Genomic DNA, 9,721 nt, shown 5'->3' on the forward strand with positions numbered 1-9,721 from the left:
ACAAGAAGAATATTTATCATTCAACCATACATCCTCGGTATCCCTAGTGGTCTCATTCCGTTCCACTCCACTAATCCCTGGATTCATCCATGGGTGAGACACATATTGAAATAATCTCCCCTTGATGATTGTGCTATTTTTATTGACCAATACGATTGATAGCATAACGACTTGCCACTACCTGTTTGACTGATATAAAATATCTTTTCCATCAAAAAGATGTTTAAGAACATCTTTTTGTGTGCATACCACTTCTTTTGAATTAAATTTCTTGCAAACTTTCTCATAATCGAGCAAACATAAGTCACCATTTTGTTGTGAACGTAAACAATGAGGCTAAGACTGATTTGTAAACTGTTATTTTATTGGTTTGTAGAATCAATCTTTGATCAGGGGCCGATAAATTTGAATACGTGAATACCCCAGGGTATAGTGGAGTAGAACGGAATGACACCACTGGGGATACCGAGGATGTCAACCATATAAATCAACCCATTTATTGCGTAACCATATGTGAAGATTTGAGGGGCAGATACAGGTTTCTTGAAAAAAAGGAGGTTGGTTGTGGGTATGTGAAGCACAAACATTGTTGGGAACCTTTTTTTAGTTAAAATCACAGACAAATGGACATTGAAACAGCTAGTAACATGGTTTAGCAAAGATGACTGTACATGTATTTGATTGATGTCAGTGGCATACCTGATAACTATGATTTTTGACTGATTATCGGAACTGCAAATATTTTTCACGGAGAGGTAGAAATGTAAGAAAGTACAGACAACTGAGCATAGCGAGCCATAAATTTTCCTAGTTTCTAAGGGAGGTATAACTAGCCCGAAAATAAGAATTTCCAATTTAAGAAAACTCTAATTTGCATTGCCTGCTCAATATCCAACTCTTTAATTTTTTATACGCCCACGGGATGTGAGCAGGAGGATCCCTAGGACCTTCACAAATCCCCTGATCCACTGAATGTACAGGAGATGTGTGGTAGGGATCAGTGCTAATGGTGGTCTTCAGTTAAAATTTTGTCAGTCTTACCATATGGGTAATTCTTGTCTTTACTTTTGAAAAGTAAAGATTAGTAGTCTGCATCCCAATTGTTGCAGTTATTTCTCCTAACACGGTTCGAACTCAGACCAGTCATTACTTCCCTTGTCTAGGTATTTTACCAAATAACCCCTTTTCAACATCCATACCCTTTTGCAGGGCAATTTGTATGCGCCCTCATTTCATTGTAGGTGTATTTATGTAGTCACCAATGTCCGAAGGCCTGTCCGTCGGCCCGGCGTTCACAACTGTTTGAGGACGCTTTAGAGACTTATTGTACGATTGACTTTAAATTTATCTATGGTCATGAGACGAAGACGCCTATTGATATTCAGCGATCTGTGTTAATTTCTGCCAGAGTTATGGCCCTTGATCACTTTGATAAATCTTGTTGACACTCTTGAAGCCATTTTTTTTTGGAATTTGGTGCAAAGCATTAGGCTTTTCAAACTAGGTGTCAACCATTGCAATTATAACCGATGAACTCTATTGATTATCAGCAATCTAGGACTTTCTCTTCTAGAGATAAACGTCTGCGGAAAAGCTTGTGAACACGATAGAGATTAGCCTTTCGGATAAGCTGAAGTTGAGATATAGCTGCTGTGTGGGCATACTTGCGGGGCTATTATTGTTGATGTTTTGGACTAGAATCGATGACGGGTGTTTGAAATTCCGTTTTCTGCCCGGTTTTCGTGAATATTCATTATGTGGGAGCGGAAGGATAAGGAAGTAAACAAACACGAATTGGGGTGATCGCCCACTAAAATGACAGCACCTGCCTATATATACTGAGCGCCATGGAAAACGCATCACTTAGTTTTTCGTATAACAAAATGATCCTGTAAACATATCTTATTTATTTTGCTTCTTATTGTGAACAATATTCAAATGGGAACACATCAATAACAACACATTTGTACACTTATGGATGTTTAATCTGTAATCAACGGTACAAAGTCAATGGGGTCAAAACCAAAAGTACGACACAGATGTCAGTAGCGCGTGTGTCCTCCACGGGCTCTTACGCACGCTGTGCAGCGACGTCGCATGGAATTTACCAATGTTTGAAAGAAGGCCTGGGGCAAATTGTTCCATTCTTGGACAAGAGCAGCTTCTAAAGCAGCAATGGTGTGCATCTGTGGTCTCCGATACAGACGGCGTCCAATCTCATCCCAGACATGTTCTATCGGTGCCATGTCCGGAGACATGGCTGGCCAGTCCAAGACATAGATGTTGTTAGCAGCCAGGTAGTCCATACTAAAACGGGCGGTATGCGGACGGGCATTATCCTGTTGGAAGTGCTGACGTTGTGGGTGCGCTCGAAACATCGGAACAACAATTGGTTGCAAGACATCATCACGATATGCTACAACATTAACGCGACCCCTGCAAATGTGTAGGGCGGTCAGGTGATGAAATGTGAAGCCTCCCCACACCTTTACATCCCCCCCCCCATCGATTCGTGTCGAAGACGCAGCAGTCTGCAAGACGTTCCCCAAGACGTCTCCACACACGTTGACTTTCCCAGTCTACTCTTCTCCATGTCTGGTGTCCTTGAGCCCATGTCAAACGCCGCTGACGGTGACGATCCCTGAGGATATCTCCAACATAAGGCGGTCGTGCACGGAGTCCTACTTCTCTTAGACGACGTCTTACGGTGTTGGCACTTACTGGTCCTTGTCTTCCGACGACTGCTGCACCTGTTCGAGTCGCTGGGCGGAATCTGTCACGCAGATGAGTGACCCGGATGTAGCGGTCTTGAGCCTGGGTTGTAGCGCGTTGTTGACCAGGACGTTGACGGTCACTTGTTGATCCAGTAACTCGAACACGTTCCACCAACCTTACAATAGTGGACTTATGACAATTGAAGTGTCTGGCAATAGCACGTGTAGACATGCCAGCCCTGGACATTCCCATGGCCTCAGGGGCGGATTGGGGCCGGCCCCTTTTACTGACCGCGGAGCCCGGATGGAAAATTTTGAAAAATGAACCGCAAATATGCGATTTGGTGGCATATCTGATTATAACCTCTGTCAAATAATATATCTCATAAATCGATTAATTTAGGCCAAAACCCCGACCTACAAGTAATTTACAACCATCAACCTGTGAAATTATCATATCGTCATATTATTAATTAACGTATTATCACTGTATCGTCAAGAGTCAAGAGAATTTAACTGGTTAAAAAATGGGAATAGTTGAGAAATTTTTTACCATTCTATTAACCAGTTAGGAATATTGAATAAGTAGGAATATTTTCATTGAAAAATGATCCATTTTTGTTCCCGGGAGCGCTAGCTGATTCCTCCTGTGATGGAAGGCCACGAGACACATTGGTACAGAGTGACGAAAGTGAAATTCATGAAAGCTGCTTTTTTTAAATTTTGGATTTGTTGTTCCAGGTAAATTATTTTACCCTGACTCCGAACTTGAACATTTGGCACACTACATATTGATTAATGAACATAGCATTAGTTCAGATAATGAATATTCGAGTATAAGGCCACACAAATTTAATTATGAGAATTGCGTTACCCTTGACATTTTTGTCAGAAGCGGATGGCGGAAATAAAAATAAAAATAAAATTTGATCTTGGACGCAAAATATAGCTTCCACAACAGTGTCGGGTGAATCCGATGAAATTTTCGGATGAAATTCGGAATCCCTATTGCAGGATTCCGAATTCCGGCCCACTCCCAGCACACCCGGCCAGAAAGACTATTATACCAGCCCATTCCAGACTTCAGTGATGGCGTGGCGGCCCGTTAAAGCCACCGGCCACATACAACATGATCGGTCCAATACCCCCCCCCCCCATATAATGTTCAGCAAAAAAGTTTTTTTTTAGACGAATTGGACCCAATGGCCCAATCCGCCCCTGCATGGCTTCATTCCGTTGATTTTCAGTAAGTCTCGGCATCTCTAGCTCGATTCCTTCACACGTCCAACAACACATTACGACAGATTGACGCCACAGTTCATGTACTGCACATTAAGTTGAAAACATGCTTTTAAAGGTCTGACACACAATGCTGCACGTGAATATTGGGTTTTTCATGTGCATCTCGTGCAATTTTTATACGCCCACATTTTCATGTGGACGTATATTGTCGTCGCCCTTGTCCGTCCGGACGTCCGTCCGTCCACAATTTGTTTATGGACTCTCTACAGGTCACAATTCTTGTCCGATTTTGACGAAACTTGAAATATAGCTTTATCCCAAAAATATCTTGGCTGCTTTCGATATTGGCATGTATCGGATCGAAACTTCATGGATTATGGCCCCTGTTTGTACGAAAAATCACGTTTTTAGCTTGTGGACCCTATAGAGGTCACAATTTTTATCCGATTTTGTTGAAACTTGAAATGTAAGTTTATAACCCAAAGATCTCGGTTCCTTTCGATATTCGCGCATATCGGACTGTAACTTCCTAAATTATGGCCCATGATTGTACGAAAAATCGCGTTTTTAGCTTGTGGACCCTGTAGAAGTCATAATTTTTATCCGATTTAAAAACCCGTATTATTATATCACCGTTTCACCCTAAGGACGACTGAGTTCGAATTTCGTGAAAATCGGCCCAAAATTGACAGACAAAATGACTGCCGTTCGTTCTCAAATAGCGTAAGAATATGGTATATCAAGGTTGTGGACCCAATAGAGATCACAATTTTTGTCCGATTTTGATGAAACTTGAAATGTAAGTTTATAACCCAAAGATCTCGGTTCCTTTCGATATTCGCGCATATCGTACCGTAACTTCCTTAATTATGGCCCATGATTGTACGAAAAATCGCGTTTTTAGCTTGTGGACCCTATAGAGGTCATAATTTTTATCCGATTTAAAAAAACGTATTATTATATGACCATTACACCCTAAAAACAACTGAGGCCGAATTTCATGAAAATCGTCCCAAAATTGACAGACAAAATGCCCGCCATTCGTTCTCAAATAGCGTAAAAATATGGTATATCAAGGTTGTGGACCCTATAGAGGTCACAATTTTTATCCGATTTTGTTGAAACTTGAAATGTAATTTTATAACCCAAAGATCTCGGTTCCTTTCGATATTCGCGCATAGCGTAAAAATATGGTATATCAAGGTTGTGGACCCTATAGAGGTCACAATTTTTATCCGATTTTGTTGAAACTTGAAATGTAATTTTATAACCCAAAGATCTCGGTTCCTTTCGATATTCGCGCATATCGGACCTTAACTTCCTGAATTATGGTCCCTGATTGTACGAAAAATCGCGTTTTTAGCTTGTGGACCCTATATAGGTCATAATTTTTATCAGATTTAAAAAAAACGTATTATTATGTCACCGTTACACCCTAAGGACGACAGAGTTCGAATTTCGTGAAAATTGGCCCAAAATTGACAGACAAAATGGCCGCCGTTCGTTCTCAAATAGCGTAAAAATATGGTATATCAAGGTTGTGGACCCTATAGAGGTCACAATTTTGATCCGATTTTGATGAAACTTGAAATACATATTTATAACCCAAAGATCTTGGTTCCTTTCGATATTCGCACATATTGGATCATAACTTCCTGAATTATGGCCCTTGATTGTACGAAAAAATCACTTCTTTTTTTTAGCTTGTTCTCTGTCCATCGCTTGCAAAATGTGGGCGTATCTTGCATGGCAACCGCTTGTTTTTTTTGCACACAGGCCGATATTTTTTGCGTTTGGGAGCATTGTGGGAAACAATAGTTCATAGTATTGCATAATATTATACATACAAAACCACCTAGTAATAAAATATTTGGGAAAAAAAAGCGATGCCTTTTCCATGGCGCTCAGTATATTACTTAGACCAGGCCTATCATGTATCAATGAATTTAAAAATGAAGTCAACGGAGAGAGAATTACTAGTCTTAGGCAGTCTTCCGGATTAACGCTAAACCAGGGGCCTGTTTCACGAAATTTTAACTAAGATAAAATCAAAATTTTAGTAATTGATTGGATAATATTAGATTGATTTTAGTGCTTAGCCAATCAAAATTGAAGTATCTACTAAAATTTGGATTTTATCTTTAGTTAAAATTTCGTGAAACAGGGACCAGGTCATTCGGGAATTCTGTCTTGTGGTATGTAGCTTGCGAAGAAGGGTATCCGATGTTTAGAATGAGAAAGAAGTATGTGTCACACACGACACATGTCACTACTCAGTACAAAAGGCACTAACTAAAAGTATATAAAACAAATTATATTTATTGAATAATATTTTTTTAAATTATATTATGTAATATACAATATTTACAATAACAGCACAACTTGAAATAAATTAATATTTTACAAGTGGATCCGCACATTTACATATAAAATCAAACATTGGTAAACTGATTTTTGTCATCTGTGTGACAGACATAATAATGTAATGATGTCGATAAAGCAAGTCGATATTTGATTAAACTAGAGGTTAATTCTTAGATGATTTGCTACAAATGTTATTGAAGCTAATTTGTACTTGACGAAGTCCGGAACATGTCTTCTTTTGTTATACCTGAAATTTGGAAAGGAATATATTAATTTTTATGGAATACGTTGACATGTTATACCAGGGCAAGAATTATTTACATCTCAAAATAACATCGATGACCATATATATTAATTAATTGATCTCGAATATCATATCAATAAAAATTCAGTGAAAATTGCACATAATATTATAATCAGTGCGGAATTTATAAAGCAAGGAAAATTAGTATTATTATAAATAGCCTATACTTACTCTTGACATACACCATTTTTGTCTATAAATGTAAAAATATCTTCTGATGGTTTTATTTTAATATGGCAGCCATCTTTAAACTCTATCCATATTTCACCATTTGATAACTGTAAAGTAATTAAAAGAACATATCACTTATGATAACAATTTTATTTATTTCATGTTTCATGGGTTTTTTTTCATTTAATAAATATATTTTATTGTTACTATATTGGTATTATTTTATAGTTTATATTTAAAACTTTGATGAATATTTATACCAGTAATGCAGATTTCTAATTTATGTCCCTTGGCGTATCAATCATCATAACATCAATTGTCATTCTCTTTTACGAACGTCATGACAAAGACCGGTATAAGTTTCTGCAGCTACCTTTTAATTCTGTGTCAACATTTTGTGGAACATATCCGTTTAGTTTAGTTAGTGGTAATGCTATTACATTATGAGAACTGAAATGAAATAGAGTTTGACGTTCTACTTTGCTGGTCTTCAATATATTTTTCAAGGACAAATTAAACTCACCTGTGTAGCGTCACCTATATTAGGTATTTTAGTTTTTCTGATGACACTGTTATTATTATCTTCTATACTACTGTCAGTCATACTACTATCATCACTAGTATTACTTATATTTAATATATCACATACTGCTATTGGTTGATTCACTATTCGTTCATTTATTTCAGTTGGGGATTTTCTTCTGAAAAAATACATCATAAAATTGTTAAAAGGGTCATTTTCTGGCATGTCTATCAGAATTTTCGTAAAGGAATTCAGACATATTTGGTCTTAAAATTGCCCAATCTAATTAAAATCTAATATTATTTCCGTTCCTTTTAATCGAATGGTCGGTAACTAACCCCATTCAGTGGAGTAAGCAGTCAAAAATAAAATGGAACGAAATGTTTGGTTAATTTTAATTAGGGTTGGCGTTGCGTACGGTCTATTACAGCGTTAGCCAGTCATGGCAACTACCTGTAGGACTTCAAGATATCGCACCGCCACACCACATCTATATTGACCTTTCCTTTCAGTTTGTACGTGGAACGCTTGTACATATTTGGTTGATTCCTAACAATTTACTTTTAAAACGTGAAATTCCTTTTTTAAAGCCCATTGAAAATGAAATGAAAATGAAATGAAAATGAAATAAAAATGAAATGAAAATGGAATGAAATGGGGTTAAACGTCCTACTGTTCTGCTCCGACTGGGGTAATGAAGACGGGCCTGGACAGGGATCTTTTATGTACACGCCAATGTGTACACGGGACCTCGGTTGTTCGTCCCATCAAACGACTATGCGTTGTACCTTGCCAGAACCTTTACCATGCACCACTGACAAGGGGGGACCACGCCGGAAAATCCCGATGAACTTTCTCAGCCAATGCAGGGATCGAACAGGTTAGCGAGCCACCGTGGCCCCCTTAACCCCATAAAATTATATGAGTATTTGAATTGAGTTTCGTTGGGTTTTTTTGTTGTCAGGAATATCATTTAGAACTTACCGTCCAGTTATAACGGGAAATATTTCTTCCACTTCTGTTTTATCATCTGTTGTTGATCTGATTAAACCTTCTAACTCTAAACATTGTCTGTGACACTAGATAAAAAAATTATTAAATGTATTTTAAACTAGAGGAACTCATCAAATAACAAGAACACACGACGTATATAAACATACGCAAGATTTAATTTCTTGAGGAATTTTTGTCTGAATTTCGCAGTGGAAATTACAATGAAATAAAAGAAACGCTGATGTTTTGGTTAGAAATAAAACGAGTATGCAATTTACACAGTCGTAACAGGACTACTATGTTATTTAAGAGAGCACATTTTCACAGCTTGTCATAAAGCGCAAGTAAACTTTCAATGTTACTTCAACATGAAATTAATAATACCACACAGTTACAACTTTATTACTTATCCCATTTTTTATGTTTAGTGACGAACATTGGATGCATGATGCTGATATATAGTTCAACATGGCCGTCTTGTTTCTTCTTAACAAGAACATAACATGTACAACGGTGATATAAAATTTCATCTATTATGTTCGTGATCCTTTGAAAGTAGCTATTGACTATTATTATAGAAAATGTCTTACTTTTTTAGCAAATTTGATGAGTTGTTGTGTTTGTATTGAGAATTGTTGTTGTATTCTTGGTGATGATACAGATAATATACTTCCTTGTTGTTCATTCACTAGTTTCATACCTCGCCATGTACTCACAAATGTCTCACCTACAAAAATATACATTTTAATTCGATTATTATAAATTAATATTGTTTTATTTTTTTTTTAAAAAAGCTGTGACTTGAATTGCCGAATACCTATTAATTGTGCAAGAATGTATTTTAATCTGAAACTGCATAATCTATGAGTCCAGTATCATTAAAATTAGACCATGCTTTCGTTTCTTGTACATTTGTACTTTTACGCCACAATAAGTTTTATAAATATATTAGATTCGATTAACCCGACCTCTCATTTAGTCAAGTTGAATTAATAGCAAGTAGTCCGTAGATTAAATTAACTTACCATTATAAAATTTGGCCATGAAATTTGGATCGGGAAAATTTTCCATCAACATACATTTAGCTTGTTGATTGTACATAATAATCTTAGGTGTCTTAGACTTCACTAGGTTCACAAATCTAGAAAAAAACCAACACAACAGAAACATGAATAATTAATCAAAAACATCAAGGTATTAAATAAACTGAATTACAACATAATTATTTGAAGAAAAAGGATATTTTATTCGGTATTTCTATATAGAGATTAGGACACAGATTTGGACTACCAGATTAAACCTTTTCCCAGAATCAAAAACATCAAGGTATTAAATAAGCTGAATTACAACATAATTATTTGAAGAAAAAGGATATTTTATTCGGTATTTCTATATAGAGATTAGGACACA

The 9,721-nt window shown here is 36.9% G+C and overlaps 1 long non-coding RNA gene across 1 annotated transcript; it reads right to left on the reverse strand.

Moving 5' to 3' along the window:
* Positions 1-6,334: 6,334 nt before the first annotated feature.
* LOC126829899 (uncharacterized) lies at positions 6,335-8,462 on the reverse strand. The gene is made up of 4 exons (XR_007683577.2): positions 8,303-8,462; positions 7,319-7,496; positions 6,796-6,902; positions 6,335-6,567 (listed from the first exon to the last, which is right to left on the reverse strand). It is a non-coding gene; the product is annotated as an uncharacterized LOC126829899 (long non-coding RNA).
* Positions 8,463-9,721: the final 1,259 nt, after the last annotated feature.

This window comes from Patella vulgata, chromosome 8 (genome assembly GCF_932274485.2).
Source record: "Patella vulgata chromosome 8, xgPatVulg1.2, whole genome shotgun sequence".
Lineage (NCBI taxonomy): Eukaryota > Metazoa > Mollusca > Gastropoda > Patellidae > Patella > Patella vulgata.